Here is a 17166-nt window from a genome sequence, read left to right as displayed (position 1 = left end):
GCCGAACTTTATTATTCATATACAATGATAATAATCACAATAATAACAACAGACACTTTAACACAACCTTCAACGTCATGACCCGCTGCACCATAACAAGGATCCTGGAGGGCAACCCAAACAAGCGTCATCTTCCTCAACCGTCTCACCATATACTTCAAGCTTACCCCTGGCCGCACTCACCGACCCAAGAGCACCAAATCCTTGAAGTATCCACGCAACTCCTCCTGTAGGCCTTTTAGCCCAAACAGGAGCCCCATCCTCAGCATTGCCAAACCACATGAGATGCAGGCTCCAACATGTCCCGCATCTCTTAACCATTGTATTGCTCCCCAGGATCCCATATAACTCAGCCACAGAAGACCACAGGTGACACCTCACCTGTGGGCGTCCTGCCACACCCTCAGGGCCGTCTCCAGACCTTCCTGAATGCCCAACGCCCACATGTCCATTCCAACATCATTAAGGTGCACGCCATCCGCTCTCAAGAACTGAGGCGACGCCGCCTCCAATTCCCTATGACGCACCACTATCCCACCTTGCCTGCGCACAAACCGTGCAACCTCCTTATTCAGTTTTGCCCGAGCCTTATTAATACGCTCCACCGACCTAGCAAACCGCCAGCTACTCCTCGCCACCACCTCAGACCATACCAACAAAACATCCGGAAAATCCGCCAACAGCCGCAACACATCCAGCTTAATATCCCGAATGACATCACGCGAACGACGTACCCCCAAATCATTCCCACCAACGTGCAAAACCAAAATATCCGGAGGCCGATCCAACTGCACATTCAAATGAAACTCGGGCAAAACCCGCCCCCACAGAAGCCCCCGCAAACCAATCCACCTAATCTGCAGCACAGCCGCCGAGAAGCCCAGTTGACGTCCATTCCTCCGTACATCCGCTCGCAAGGCCCCCCAATGAACATACGAGTGCCCGAAAATCCAAGCCAAACAAGGCGCCGACCCTGCAATAAAACAAACACAATTAACCACAACCACCAACCAAACAACCCACATCATCCCCACACCCCTCACAACAGATGAGGCCGAATATAAGAACGAAAACAATCAGACTCCCAGCGCCCAATACGCCGAATAACCTCCTCCCCCAGGCCCCACCTGGCCGCCTCGGTCGCAGCCCCAATCCGAAAAGAGTGAGAGGCATACTCCTTAGCAGGTAAACCCGCGGCCGCCAAACACTTCCGAAAAACAGCGACAAACTGAAAACGCGACAACCGCGAACCATCCCGATGAACCAACAACGTCCCCAAGCCACCGGGCCTAACCGCCAAGAAATCCCTTACACACCGCACAGGACAAAGCAAGGACCCCACCATCGGCCTCAGCCACAAAACCACCCCTTTACCCTCCTGATCCGTCTTAGACCTGCGAACATAACACCGCAAAACACCATCCACCTCTACCACGTCTTCCCACAACAAACCCCCGTCACCCTTGCGACTAGCCGCCACCAATTCCGATATGCGAAAAGCCCCAAAAAAGGCCAACGTAAACGCCGCCCTAAACAGACACACCTCGAACTCCGACTCACAAATCGACCCCGCCGCAGTCCACAGCATCTGCAACACCGCCAAGGACACTGGCCTACGGGTGTCCCTCCGCACCCGTCCCCAACGATAACCCTTCAACGCCTGCCGCACCATAAAACACCGAGACACATCAGCGATGCCCCGCAACCGCAACCAAAACGCCACCGCCGCTACCCTCTTCGACGCCACCGAAAAGGACAGACCATCAGCATAACACGTGCCCACCCAGAACACCAACAACGTCCTAAAATCCTCCAACGAGCTACAACCACCCACCTGCTCTATCAAAGCCTCCCACAACGACCACACAGAAGAGTAAGCCGACCACGTACCGCTACTAATCGACCTCCTAATCAAGTCCGCTGAAACCCCAAGGCCACGCTCCAGAGCCACTGGGGACAGGGCAACCCTCGGACCTCGGCACCCGGCGCCAGACCTCGAAAACGCTCCCACTGAAATCGAGAAAGGGAATCAGCAAGTGAGTTATCAACACCCGGAACATGAACTGCAACAAAACAGGCATTCAACTGCAACCCCCGTAACACCAGATGCCGCAGTAGATTCAACACCGGCGGCGAGTTGGCGGACTGACTGTTGATCGCCTGAACAACACCCATATTGTTGCAGTAAAAGCGCACCCGCCGATTCCTAAGCCAGTCCCCCCACAATTCAGTAGCCAGAACAATCGGAAAAAGCTCCAACAACACCAAATTGGAAAGAAAACCAGCCCGTTCCCACTCCACCGGCCACGCCTCCGCACTCCACTTCCCCCTGCAAAAAACACCGTAACCACACGAACCAGACGCATCCGAAAACAAGTCCAAATCCACATTACTAACCCCCGCATCCATTCACACAGACCTGCCATTGTAAGTCATCAAAAAAGACTCCCATACCGCCAAATCATCCTTCACAGTCCCCGGCAACCGCAAATAATGAAAAGGCACAGTAACACCCGCAGTCGCCAGAGCCAAACGACGGCAAAAAACCCGCCCCATCGGCAAAATGCGACAGGCGAAATTCAACTTACCCAAAACCGACTGAACCCGCTTGAGCTGAACCTTCCTAGCCCGCCTCAAAAACGCCACCTCCTGCAACAGATCCAGCACCTTGTCGCCAGGCAGACGACATTCCATAGCCAAACTATCGATCTCAATCCCCAAAAACTTAATGACAGTGGACGGGCCTTCCGTCTTATCCACGGCCAACGGCACGCCAAAACGCGCCGCCACCCGCTCCATAGTATGCAGCAAGACAGCACACACCCTGGACCCGGCCGGGCCCAAAAACAAGAAATCATCCAGGTAGTGCAAAACAGAGCTCCACCCCGCCTCCTGCTTCACCACCCACTCAAGAAAACAACTAAACAACTCAAACAAAGAGCACGAGATCGAACACCCCATGGGCAAACAACAATCCACATAAAAACAACCATCCCATCGAAAACCAAGCAGATGGAAACTATCCGGGTGAATGGGCAGCAACCGAAAAGCCGCCTCGATATCAGTTTTAGCAAGCGGAGCGCCATGCCCAAAACGCCGCACCCAACGCACCGCCTCGTCAAAAGACGTGTATGACACTGAGCACAACTCCTCCACTATCCCATCGTTCACCGACCCACCCACCGGAAAAGACAAGTGGTGAATGAGCCTGAATTTATTGGGCTCCTTCTTAGGGACCAAACCCAAAGGGGAAACCCACAAATCCGGCAAAGGAGACTCCGCAAAGGGGCCGACAACCCTACCGGCCGCAACCTCCTTCCCAATCTTCTCCCCTACCACCGCAGGAAAACGCAAAACCGAAGACAAATTCCGGGGCGCAACCTGAGCCCCGACCAAACCACAAGGAATAACAAACCCCACAGTAAACCCCTTCAACAACAACCGAGCCGCCTCCCTATTTGGGTACGTCCTTAAATACGGCTCCATCTCTCCCACCCTCACCGGCGTCGCCCCTTTTCTGCACAATCTCGGATCCCTTACCCTTCCCCCGCCGGAAGCATCGAGACAGGCTATGGGCCCGGCCGCAACCGGAGCACTCATGCTTATACCTGCAGTCGGACAAAAACCGGCAATGTCCCTCGTTGAACTGCCAACAACAACCCTTTCTAGCCCCCCCTGGAGGCTCCGCAGCCGAGGCACCCCCGGCCGCTCCACGAAAGGGCTGAGACCCCCCCCGGGGCGCCGCCATCAACCGCATCCAGAGACCAATATCCTTATGGTCCCAACGAATGCTGGGCCTGACCGCCTTCCGCTGCCGGAACTGCTCGTCATACCGCAGCCACGCCACACCCCCATACGTCCGATGAGCCTCCCCCACCGCATCCATATAGCAAAAAAGAGCCGAGCAGTGCTCAGGCGCCTTTTCCCCCACCACGCTAGCCAAAATCGCAAAGGCCTGCAGCCAATTCTGAAAAGTCCGCGGAATCAACCAATACCGCCTCCTTTCCTCCTCCTCCTTCTTACTCTCATCCGGCTTACCCCTGTCCAAGTTAAATTTCTCCAACGGAAGCAAGGAAAAAATCTCCACATATTCATCCCTCCATATCTTCTCCCTGACCTCCTGCTTCAAATGAGCCCCCAGCGGCCCCTCAAAACACACGTAAATCTCGCCTTTCGCAGCATCCGCCAACCTAACACCGTCGCCCACATCACCCCTAGGCCCAGCCGCCACTCCGGAACCCGAGGCCACCACATCAACCCCTGCGCCCACGTCACCCGCTCCCAACACACCCCGTGCCGCCCCTGGAACCAGCGCCACCTCCGGAGCAGAAGACCACACCGCCGCCGGCGACCCAGCATAACCCGGACCCAACCGAGACAGCAACGCGAGCATACCAGACAACACATCCCGCACCAACACCTCAGAACCCCCCCCCAGCCTGCACTACATCACCCCCAACAGGAACCGGACACGAAGATCTCTCACCTGGCCGTCCCCGGAAAGAACCACCGGCAGCCGCAAGCGTTCCTCCTGGTACCACCGACGGGAAGTCACTCCTGGATGGCTCAGCGTCTCCCCCGAAGGAGCCGGACAGACCGCCAGCCGCAGATCCGTCTCCCGGGTCGACTTCACCGTCCTCCAGCGGCGACGACTCCCCTTCGGACTCAGCGCGCAGGAACCGGACATCCTCAACGCCCGTCACAGCAGAGGCCCCCGCACCCGGCCGCAGATCCCTCTCCAATGCCAAATCCGGACTTCCAAGCTCCACAGCAGGGAAACTGTGAGCCGCAGTACCCCGGCCACCACCAGAGGGCGCTGTCCCCTCAACAGTCCTGGGCAAGGTGCCATGACGCCGACCCACCACTAGAGGTCGCGCCGCACTCCTCACCACAGCAGCAGAAGGACTCCGAGCCACGCTCCCTCCGCGATGAAGCCGCCGGTCAGAGGACCCCGACCGCGGCGCCTGCGACACGTCCCCGCCGACACCCTCAAGGCCCAGGCCAGCCGCAGACCCAGCCGTTCCGTCCCCGCCGTCAGCAGGTAAGTCGTGACCCCGCGCCGCCCGCGGCTCCTCCAGCGGCGAGGCAGCCGCACTCCTCCTCTCACTCACCCTTGGAGACCGGGAGACGGAACCCGGACCGGACCGTCCCTCCCCCGCCAGCCGACCGCATCGCGCCGCATTCCTCCCGCTGCGCCTGGGGACCGCATCAGCCCTCGCAGACCGCAGCGGAGGGTGCCTTGAAGGACTCCGGACCCGCCGGCGCACACGCGGTGTAGCCTTTTCCCCCACCACGCTAGCCAAAATCGCAAAGGCCTGCAGCCAATTCTGAAAAGTCCGCGGAATCAACCAATACCGCCTCCTTTCCTCCTCCTCCTTCTTACTCTCATCCGGCTTACCCCTGTCCAAGTTAAATTTCTCCAACGGAAGCAAGGAAAAAATCTCCACATATTCATCCCTCCATATCTTCTCCCTGACCTCCTGCTTCAAATGAGCCCCCAGCGGCCCCTCAAAACACACGTAAATCTCGCCTTTCGCAGCATCCGCCAACCTAACACCGTCGCCCACATCACCCCTAGGCCCAGCCGCCACTCCGGAACCCGAGGCCACCACATCAACCCCTGCGCCCACGTCACCCGCTCCCAACACACCCCGTGCCGCCCCTGGAACCAGCGCCACCTCCGGAGCAGAAGACCACACCGCCGCCGGCGACCCAGCATAACCCGGACCCAACCGAGACAGCAACGCGAGCATACCAGACAACACATCCCGCACCAACACCTCAGAACCCCCCCCCAGCATGCACTACATCACCCCCAACAGGAACCGGACACGAAGATCTCTCACCTGGCCGTCCCCGGAAAGAACCACCGGCAGCCGCAAGCGTTCCTCCTGGTACCACCGACGGGAAGTCACTCCTGGATGGCTCAGCGTCTCCCCCGAAGGAGCCGGACAGACCGCCAGCCGCAGATCCGTCTCCCGGGTCGACTTCACCGTCCTCCAGCGGCGACGACTCCCCTTCAGACTCAGCGCGCAGGAACCGGACATCCTCAACGCCCGTCGCAGCAGAGGCCCCCGCACCCGGCCGCAGATCCCTCTCCAATGCCAAATCCGGACTTCCAAGCTCCACAGCAGGGAAACTGTGAGCCGCAGTACCCCGGCCACCACCAGAGGGCGCTGTCCCCTCAACAGTCCTGGGCAAGGTGCCATGACGCCGACCCACCACTAGAGGTCGCGCCGCACTCCTCACCACAGCAGCAGAAGGACTCCGAGCCACGCTCCCTCCGCGATGAAGCCGCCGGTCAGAGGACCCCGACCGCGGCGCCTGCGACACGTCCCCGCCGACACCCTCAAGGCCCAGGCCAGCCGCAGACCCAGCCGTTCCGTCCCCGCCGTCAGCAGGTAAGTCGTGACCCCGCGCCGCCCGCGGCTCCTCCAGCGGCGAGGCAGCCGCACTCCTCCTCTCACTCACCCTTGGAGACCGGGAGACGGAACCCGGACCGGACCGTCCCTCCCCCGCCAGCCGACCGCATCGCGCCGCATTCCTCCCGCTGCGCCTAGGGACCGCATCAGCCCTCGCAGACCGCAGCGGAGGGTGCCTTGAAGGACTCCGGACCCGCCGGCGCACACGCGGTGTAGCCTCGGGGCTCAGGCGCTCCGGAGGGACCGACCGCCTAGCCCGGGCAGGCCGCACAGCTTCATCCGACACAGGAGGGGGGTTCAGGGCAGCGAGCACAGTCTCCTGCAGACGCGCAGCACCGTGCACCTGCACCGCAGCCCTAACCGCAGCCATCAACTCCTCCAGCGAAGACATCCTAAACGCGCTTGCTTTTTCTAAGACTGCCTAAGCCCCTCCTATACCCACATCTATATACTGCCCGCGAATCTGTTGACCCTCCTCTTCCTCCCTTAAACCGACCCCTAGCCATGATTAACCTTAACCCTTTCCCATCCTGCAGTCTTCCCCCTAAGTCAAGCCGCACTCCATTATGGCTGCGCCTCATTCCGTCGCTTTCATTTTCATTGTATATAATTCCACATGTGTTAATTCATAGTTTTGATGCCTTCAGTGTGAATCTACAATTTTCATAGTCATGAAAATAAAGAAAACTCTTTTAATTAGAAGGTGTGTCCAAACTTTTGGTCTGTACTGTATATAGATAGATAGATAGAAAAAGAAAAAAAGCAGCACACAATAAACGCGGGTGCAAATCCTCCTGAGGACCTGAGACCAAGATTCCAAATGTATAGAGAAAAGAAAAAAAGGCAGCACTCCAAATTGTGATGAAAAAAGCAGATGGTTTATTCACCCATCTAGCAGCAACGTTTCAGCTCTCTCCTTGGAGCCTTTGTCCATCTGAATAACACGTGCAAATCAACATACATAAATAGTGCAAGCAATTGTCAATTACTTGCACTATTTATGTATGCCATTATGCACATGTTATTCAGCTGGACAAAGGCTCCAAGGAGAGAGCTGAAACGTTGCTGCTAGATGGGTGAATAAACCATCCACTTTTTTCATCACAATTTGGAGTGCTGCCTTTTTTTCTTTTCTCTCTCTCTACATATATATATATATATATATATTGAGATAGTGACAGATCTCACAGAGGTGAGAGGCAAAGAAGGGGTAGATAGTGCAGCCCACACCCCTATTCCACCACAGGTGAGACCAGCTGGAGGTGCTCGGGCTGGCATAAAGCACTTCCCAGGGTCTCAGTTTGGGGGAAGGAGATTCATTGTGCAACAGGGTCCTGCTGGAGGCTCTGTATTAATGGTCTCAGCCAGACTTGCTGAGGGACCACGGGGCTAGGTGCTAGCCGGAGCATTGGGGGATGCCGTGACGCCTGGGCGCAAGGGTCACGAGGCCAGAGTCGGAGGGCCTACTGGGCCACACTACCCCATGAAGGGACTGGATGTGAGACAGTGTGTGAACAGGGCTCTGTACAGCCAGGCGGCTGTGGGACACCGGGCTGGGAGAGCCGCTTGTAATTACCGTGTGCGAACGGTGCTTTAAGTAAGGTAGGAAGATACCTTGTTTAGGTAGAGCTCCGCCGGGCAGGTGTTTATTTTGTAACTGGAAACTGGACAACCCTTTTAATGTTACATTACATTTAATCGACAAACCATTTTCAGATACCTCCTGCTTCGGGGTACTGTACAACCCATATCCATAGTTCTATTAGGGAATTCTGAGTTAATAGAGGGTGACCTCTGTTTAGGATCCTCATCTCTTGCCCACAGTGGAGAGCAATTACAAAGAGTGCCTCTATCAAGAGCGTGTGATAGGACAAGGACACTGAGTAATGCGCATTTAAATGGGTTGGCCTCTCCGGTTACTGCAGTGCTGCTCCCATTCACTTCAATGTCAATACACAATGGATGGAGCTGCATAGTTCTGGTGCCTATTTCCAGTGCTGGAGCTACTTATGAACAGCTGATCAGCAGGGATTTGTGTGAGGTGACGGACCCCCTTCCCCTTGATCAGATGATGGCCTATACTGTAGACATAACAGGTTTAATGCCAGATAGCTGATCATGGTAGGTCCCAACAGAGGATCGCTTTGTCATCAACTTATTGTCATGGAAGCCTTCTAACAAATGGTGACTTTCCAAAAGAGACATCATCATTACTACAATTCCACTCCCAAATAATACCACCATACACCACTAAGTAATACTGTGTGTTTTAGTTTGCTAATGGGGTTAAGGCTATATTAGTCAGGCACATTGTCTGCCAGATAATCACTAATGAGCATTCGTCATCTGGCAGTGTGAAACTGCCACCAACTACCCGATAAACGAGCAAACGTTCGTTCATTGGGCAATCAAAATGTTTCAACACGTTTAAAAGTCATTGTTTGCAGGCAGCAGATCATGGTGTCTAATCATGATCTGCTGTCGGCAAACATTAATTCAGTATGGGGAAGAGCGATGGTGTAACTGCATGTAATAGCAGCGGTCTCCTCCGCTAACGAGCAGGTGATTGCGCTTTCCTCCCGAAATTCACCTTACTAATCTGGCTGTCTAATACAGTCTATACCTTCTGGTAGCACTTTCTAAAACTGCTCTTACCACTCCATTCTAGTCTCAGAGTAGAGGTCATTAGAGATGAGCGAATATTTAAGACATTTGATTCGCCAGTTCACTGAATTTTTGTGGAAAAATTTGGTTTGATCAGAATATATTTGTGGCGAATTACGTTAGAAAATGGCTATTTCCTGGCTGCTAAGAGCCTTTATAGTGGTGTAGAACACTGTGCTTTGTAGTAACACGCATAGGGAGTATGCTTTGGTAGTGAAATAATACTGTGAGTCCGTATGACATGCAGATGACAGGCGTCACTCTTAGAATCACTGCACACTTCACTTATTAGGGCAGTCAAGGGGCCAAAACTGACCAAATAACTCAAGTATGAACTCAGCCTTACGGGTCGATGTTAGCATCAAGAAGAAGCGGAATCCTTTTACACCGTCACCAGCTGATTCCACATAGATGTCTACAGAACCTGTTCTATTGAACGCGTATACAAGTAGAGCCCCCCAGACAGAGTGGAGAGGTTGTCAGAAGTAAGTTTGTGTTGACATCACTGATCAATTTGCCCTTTATCTGATCCATCAGTACAATAACCCACAAATGGAGCATACGCCTTAACTTGGTCAGCATTTGCTCAATAATCCATCAGTATTGCTAATGAAAAAAAAAACAGGAGTGGATCTAAAACAGAGATGACACGTTAATGGATTATTTGCATGTCTTCTGTGTTTTGTACCCACTCCTGCTATTGGCTTCCAAATCATAAGCCAATTCTGATGGGATCATACAGGCCTTACAGATGCTACACAGACAGGATCCATTGTGCGTCTCATTTTTCCTTCCTTCTGACAGATCAGAAGAAAGGTCAAATAAATGATGATGTCAGCTAGGGCAAAAGGCAAAATAGTGGCACAGTAATGAAGTGGGGAGGGTGGGAACAGCATGAGAAGTCCACAGAGTGGACCTATGACATAGTGGTGAGGTGGAAGCAGCATGAGGAGACTGCAGAGTGGCCCAATGACAGAGTGTAGAGGTGGCGGCAGCAACAGCATCAGGAGGAGGCCACAGAATGGCAAGGTGACATAGTGTGGAGATGGCAGCAGGATACTACAGAGTGGCAAGGTGATATAGTGTGGAGATGGCAGCAGCAGGATACCACAGAGTGACAAGGTTACATAGTGTGGAGATGGCAGCAGCAGCATCAGGAAACCACAAAGTGACCCAGTAACAGAGTGGGGCGGTGGGTGGCAATACCAGTACCTGCTGACGAAGATGGTTGAAAGAAGGAGCACTTGGCATCAGATGTGTGGCAGGTTGCAGCATCAGAGTAGTTGCTGAGGCAGGTAGCTGGAAGAAACCGGTCTCTTTATAAAAGTGTTTGTGTGGCACCATGAATGATCTAGTCTGATGCATCTGAAATTGGTGGTTGGAAATCCTGGCTGATCCTTGCTTCATCTTGACAAAGGTCAGTGTCTCCACATTTTGGGTGGACAGGCGAGTTCTCCTTGGGGTAACTATGGCCCCCACCACACTAAACACCTGCTCTAATGCCACACTACAGCTTTTCCAGGGCAAACTTGGCCAGTTGCGGCCACAAATCCGGTTTGGCTGCCCAGTAGTCCAGCGGATCTTCAATGTAGGGTGGCAGGGTGCGGTACAACTATGCCACCACCTGCTTGTTAAGGTCCTGCTCCAGGTCTACCTGCTGCTGCTGGTGAGTAGTTTCTTCACTATGCGGGTGAAGAAAGCTGCTCATCAGCGACTGTAGACTCAGGCTGCTGCTGATGGAGCTGGTAATGCTCCTGCCACCCCACCCCTCCCCGGCAGCCATGGCAGTGAAATGTGAGCGCAGAGGGCACCCCCGGTCAGACCTGCGAGAGGATGGACAATGGTGCAGCTAGACAGCGGCCAACTGACTACGTAGGATGTCTATGTAGTCGTTCAGTTTGTCCTCCCTCTCAGTGGGTGTAAAAAAAGGCCCCCATTCAAGACCGGTAGCGAGGGTCCAACAAGGTGGAGAGCCAGAAGTCATCCCTCTGCCGAATAGTGACAATTCGGCTGTCACTACGCAAGCAAGTGAGCATGCATTGGGCCATTTGTGCAAGTGACTTAGAGGGACTCCCTTCCTCCATCACCACTGCATACTGCCACGCTGTGTCTGGGTCATCTGTCTCATCTTCCTCATCGCCCTGTAGCTCCTCTGGATGCTCCTGCTCCTCCTCTCCTGTCAGCTAAGTTGAAAAACCAGCAATTTTGCTACACATTGCCTGTGCTCCAATGTCCTCCTCCCCTTCCAGCCCTCACAGGGCTCATGTTGCTGTGAGATCTAGGCACCACGTCTCCAGTCCCCTGACCAGCCATTGTTACCACCATCTGTTTCAGGACATGAAGCAGTGGAATGACGTCGTTCATCTCGTAGTCCTGGGGACTGGAAAATAATGTGGTGTACTCAAAAGGCCGGAGCAAATGGCAGGTGTCACGCATGAGCTGCCACTGGCTAACATCAAAGTTACACAGGGGAGTACTCCTATCCGCTTGCATCATTAAGAAATCATTGATGGCCTTTCTCTGTTCGTATAGTCAGTCCAACATATAGAGCAGGCATCCTCAAACTGCGGCGCTCCAGCATTTGTAAAACTACAACTCCCACAATGCCCTGCTGTAGGCTGATACCTGTAGGCTGTTCAGGCATGCTGGGAGTTGTAGTTTTGCAACAGCTGGAGGGCCGCAGTTTGAGGATGCCTGATATAGAGTGTGGAATTCCAATGGGTGGAAACGTCACATATCAGCCTATGTTGGGGGATGCCATTCTGCCGCTGCAGCTCAAGGAGGGTGTGCTTTGCAGTGTGCAAGTGGCTGAAGTGCATGCATAGTTTCCTGCCCATTTTTAGGATGTCTTGCAGATGGGTGGAAGACTTCAGGAACTGCTTGACAACCAGATTGAACATGTGTGCCATGCAGGGCACATGGCTCAGCCCTCCTTGATGCAGCGCTGACACAATGTTCTTCCTGTTGTCGGTCACTATAGTTCTGATTTTGAGCTGTCGGGGAGAAAGCCAGGATTCGATTTATTGATGAAGGACACGGAGCAGTTCCTCCCCTGTGTGACTCCATTCGTCCAGGGAAACGAGGTGCAGAACAGCGTGACACCGCCGTGCTCTGCACATGTGGTATGCTGGAGGGGCACTGTGACTTGGCCCTGCGGAAGAGGCTGAGGACACGGTGGAGGATGAGGAGGCAGAGGCAGACATTATCGCAGGACCAACGGCGTGACGTGTAGCCGAAAGCGTCATGACCTGGTCAAGTTGCAAGTGTGGCTTTGCAGGAACCACATTCACCCAGTGGGCCATAAAGGACATGTACTGTCCCTGACCGTAGTTATAGCTCCACACGTTGGCACTGGGATGCACTTTAGCAGACACCAACAGGCTCAAGTACTGGCCCACCTTCTGTTCTATATATTTGAGCAGGGCTGGCAACACCAGCAGGATCGCAGGGCTGGTAACAACAGCAGGCTAGAGGGAGGTGGCAGACAGCTAGTTTCCTACCTGCGATTCTTTCCTTCTGCAGTATTTTTTTCTGGGGAGGTTCGAAGGGCGCCCTGACTGAGCATAGGGAAAGCAAGCAGGGCCTAGACTGAATGGAGGACAAGTGGATGAGCTGCCTCAATGCCCGATAAGCTGAGTCTGCAGATGTAGGGGGCGGGGCCTTCCATGGGCTCCCTATAGCAGCTGCGTGGTCTGCCTATATGGTAGGTACGCCACTAAGCTTGGGACTCTCCACCACAGCTCGGCACAAGCCATAGGTTCTCTGAAAGGTGCAGAGGGAGGAACTGCAGTATCAGCAACTGGGACAGAAGCACGTTTAGCTTCTGCGCCATTGGATGCGTGCACGCATACTGCTGTCTCTTGGCAATCGCTTTGGTGATTGATTGCTGATGGAATGACTGACGAGGAGAAGAGAAGCAGGAGCATCTGGACCAGCAGAAGATGGGAAGAACAGACAGCTCTTTTCGGCTGAGGTGGTGGAGCCTTGACTGGGTGAAACCGGGTGCGTGCCACTGGGTGATGCAGCGGCTGCTGCAGCAGGCTGGACCACATCGGATCCACGGTTCTCCCAAGCCACTTTATGGTGACTCTGCATATGTTGATGCAGGGCCGTGGTGCCAACATTGGCACCCTGGCCATGCTTCACCTTCTGCCCACATATTCTACATATTGCCATGGTAACCTCCTCCGGCGGCTTAACAAAAAACTGCCACACCGCTGAGTAGGTGTTTTTACCCCCAACAGTCCGCACTGACTGACTGTTACCGCCGCTGCCTCTGTGAACCCCTGCACCACTACTTCCCGGGCAGGTAAGCTCCTGCAAAGCAGGTGGTCTACCCTGGGCACATTTGGCTTCCAACCTACCACTGCTGCCACACTGCTAACTCCCAGCTATGCTACCACCTTTCTGGCTCAGCCGCTGCCTCACGGGCAAGCTGCCACCCTCTTCTCCTGATGATGATGAAGCCTCTTCTGCACCCGGCTCCCAAGTGCAATCGGCATCATCATCATTAAGTAGTGTGTGCACGTCACTGATGTCCTCCTCAACGGTGTCTGGCTTAACACCACCTCCCACGCTCATCACTACTTTCCCACCTAGCGGAGGAAGCGGCGGATGTCTCCTCCAGATCTTGGCTGAGCAGTAGCTGCTGACTGTCCTCTAGTAACTCTTCTTTGCTTAAAAGTGGAGCTAAGCTTACAGCATATAATACTTCTCGTGGTGAGGGAACAGAAAAGAACAGAGGCAGGTTGAGGACAGTTGAGGGCACAGGGCCTGCTCCCGGGCCATGCCAACTAAGGGTTGTGTCTGAAGAACCCACCGACTGTTGGCTGGGGGTGTCTCATGTCACTTGGGATGAAGTGGATGACCGAGTTAACCAATCAAGAACCGCTGGGTTGCTGGTCAAGACATGACTGTTAGATGACACCGAGAGCTCAGGCCAATCGCTGCGACTCCTGCTGCCACGCCTCCTTACTCTGCTGCGACCTCTGCCTGCACCAGAAGCATTTATGCCTCTGCCACTCCTCTGTTTAGGGCCTGGCACTTCTCTATCTGACATACTTTTACCTGAACTAAATAAATAAAAAGCAAATTAAAACACCCCCAAAAGCGACAAAAAACATTTTTATTTTTCTACTGAAATAGGCCACTAAACACTTTCAACACATATAACTGCAGAAGTGAACTGAGAATATATATTTTTTTTGTACTGAAATAGGCCACTAAACGCTTTTAGGATAAATTAATGCACCAGTGAAGTGCATATATATTTTTCTTTCTGTACTGAAATTGGCCACTAAACGCTTTTACCACAAATACCTGCACCAGTGAAGTGCGTATATATTTGACTTTCTGTTCTCAAATAGGCCAATAAACGCTTTCAACACATATAACTGCAGAAGTGAACTGAGAATATATTTTTCTTTTTCACTGAAATAGGCCACTAAACGCTATTAGCAGAAATAAATGCACAGAGTGAAGTGTGTATATATTTTACTTTCTATTCTCAAACAGGCCAATAAACTCTTTCAACACATATAACTGCAGAAGTGAACAGAGAATATATTTTTCTTTCTGCACTGAAATAGGCCAATAAACGCTTTCAACACATATAACTGCAGAAGTGAAATGCATATATATTTTTCCTTTTTGTACTGAAATAGGCCACTAAACTCACCACAAATAAATGCTACAGTGAAGTGCGTATATTTTTTTCTTTTGTTAATGAACACTTTCACCACATATAACTGTAGAAGTGAAATGTGTATATATTTTTCTTTTTCCATAGATATAAGCCACTAAAGGCTTTTCAACATAGCACTTGCACCCCAATAACAAGAACAAATTGTTGGAATGCCAGAGCTGTATAATGGCTTTTTGGATCCCCAAATAATGTTTCCCTGCACTTGCAAATAGCTTTTTTTTTCACAATGAGGTTTTCTAGCACTGTCCCAAGCAACTTCAGATGTCACTCCCTGCACTAAGATACTGTGAAATGAATCCTCCCTATCCTTTCCCTGCACTTATAAATCGATTTTTCTTTTTTTTTTTTTTTTTTTTTTTTTTACATTTAGGTTTTTTCTATTGCTGTCCCTAGCGCCTTTCACGTCTGTCCCTGCACTCAGAACGCTGGAAAATGTCTGACTCTAAGATGGTCGTCGTATTTATAGGGCTGTGACATCACAGGGCTGGCTGGCTGCCGATTGGCTGCATGCATGGCATTATGGGTCAGCCCACCTTCCCAGAGTTCCTTGCCCCATGTCCTCACACATGTAAACACCATTGTAGCCACTATTTTAGGAAAAATTGCGATTTGTTACCACAAAGCGCGAATAAATTTGCATTCGTTGCAAATCAAATTTTTCCTGAAATTCAGATCAAATTCCACTTCGTCTGATTCGATTATCTCTAGAGATCATCCTGCAGTTCTTCTCCATGCTGTTAGGAAGGTTGAAGGACCTGTGATGATGCTCTGTACAGTACCTTTACTAGATGTACAGGACCTGTGATGCTGAAGATAATGTCACCACAGGTCCTGGCAGATGCGCCTATCTAACCTGGGAACTACACTATTCTTCGTGCAGGTCCCATTAGCGTCGAGCCAAACAAATTGACTTCAATCTGAATTTCAGGAAAAATTTGATTTGCCACAAAGCCGAATTTCCTTGTGCTTCATGGTAATGAATCTATTTTTCCTGAAGTGATGGCAGAAAGGCAGTCGCAGCCATCTTGTTTGAAGATACTGCGCGAAATCTAGCATGGGCTGATGTGTAACGTCATCAGTGATTATGTCACCACGTCACCGTGTGAGATTTCACGCAGTGTCTTCAATCAAGATGGCTGCAAAAGCCTGTCCGAAAGCAAATAGATAAGGTGAGTATGTATTTTACTTTTTGTTTAACCAGATTAACCTCTGAAAGGCCTCAACTCTAGCATCAGATGCCGCGATCAGCGATGAATTCTGTGTGGTTCAATGACAGTTGTGGTAATGTGAATAGTGCTGGAAGGTGTGTTGTCCCACTGCAGGTGCCTCAGATGGGTGAGACAGATACAATCCATAGAGTGGCAGTAGTCTCAGCAAAGCATAGTTTTCTGAGACATTTTTGTATACATTTTCTGGGCTGGATTTTACTTGGACTGGTGGCTAGGTTGGTAGAGGGAGTTGCCAGTCCATACCCTTCTAGTACGGGTTTTCTTTTCTACCTGAGGTGATCGCAGGTGAGGCCTGCTGTAATCAGGCTGGCATAAAGCGCCTCAGAGTAGGTCAGTCTGAGAGAAGGGAGAGTTTCTGTGATACTGGAGCATAGGCTCTGTGAAGCCTATGCGAAGCCTGATCTCTCCCCTGTGTGGACTGACGCTTGATGAGTGGAACCTGCTAAGGCTTGGAGCCTGAGACCCTGACACTAAGCGGTACTTAGCGGGGAGTTAGGGAAACCTATATGTTTAAGTAGAGCCCAGAGGGACAGGAGTTTATTTTTGGTTTGGTTTATGTTTTGTGGTGCTGGGCCTTCACCTTACCCAGTGAATCATAACTAGGGTTGCCTGTATTGCCGGAGTGTGATAAATAAAGCAACACTTGGACTTTAACCCTGTGTCTGCAAGAGAATCTGTCATCGCCGCCAATCCTGAGAGTATAATCCCTTACACAGTGTTCCCTCTCATGGCTCCTGCTACATACAAACGAATGTGCTTTTATGACAAAATAATTCATCATGAATCGAACCTCTTTGTGAAATTCGGCGAATCAGTGGAATCCAATTTTTCATAACCTCGCTCAACGCTAGTTCCTTTGCTAGATATACAGGACCTGTGATGACATCATCACAGGTCCTTTAGCTTTCCCCGCTGATGATAGGAATAGTATACTGGAGTGGAAGGTAAAGAGTGTAATTAGGGGATGGGGCCTTTGGTTCACTGCAGGCCCCTTTTCCAGAGGGGCCCCATAGAAGCTGTGTGGTCTGCCTCTATTGGAGGTATGCCACTTGTTTCCAGTCATATTTGTTCTTATTTTTTATGCAGTCTTATTTATAAAGCACATACAAACCAATTCTCCTCTGCCTGTGGAGAAACGCATTCACCT

The sequence above is a fragment of the Bufo gargarizans genome, chromosome 2, assembly GCF_014858855.1.
Source record: "Bufo gargarizans isolate SCDJY-AF-19 chromosome 2, ASM1485885v1, whole genome shotgun sequence".
NCBI classification, from domain to species: Eukaryota; Metazoa; Chordata; class Amphibia; order Anura; family Bufonidae; genus Bufo; species Bufo gargarizans.
This window is presented reverse-complemented; position numbering follows the sequence as displayed.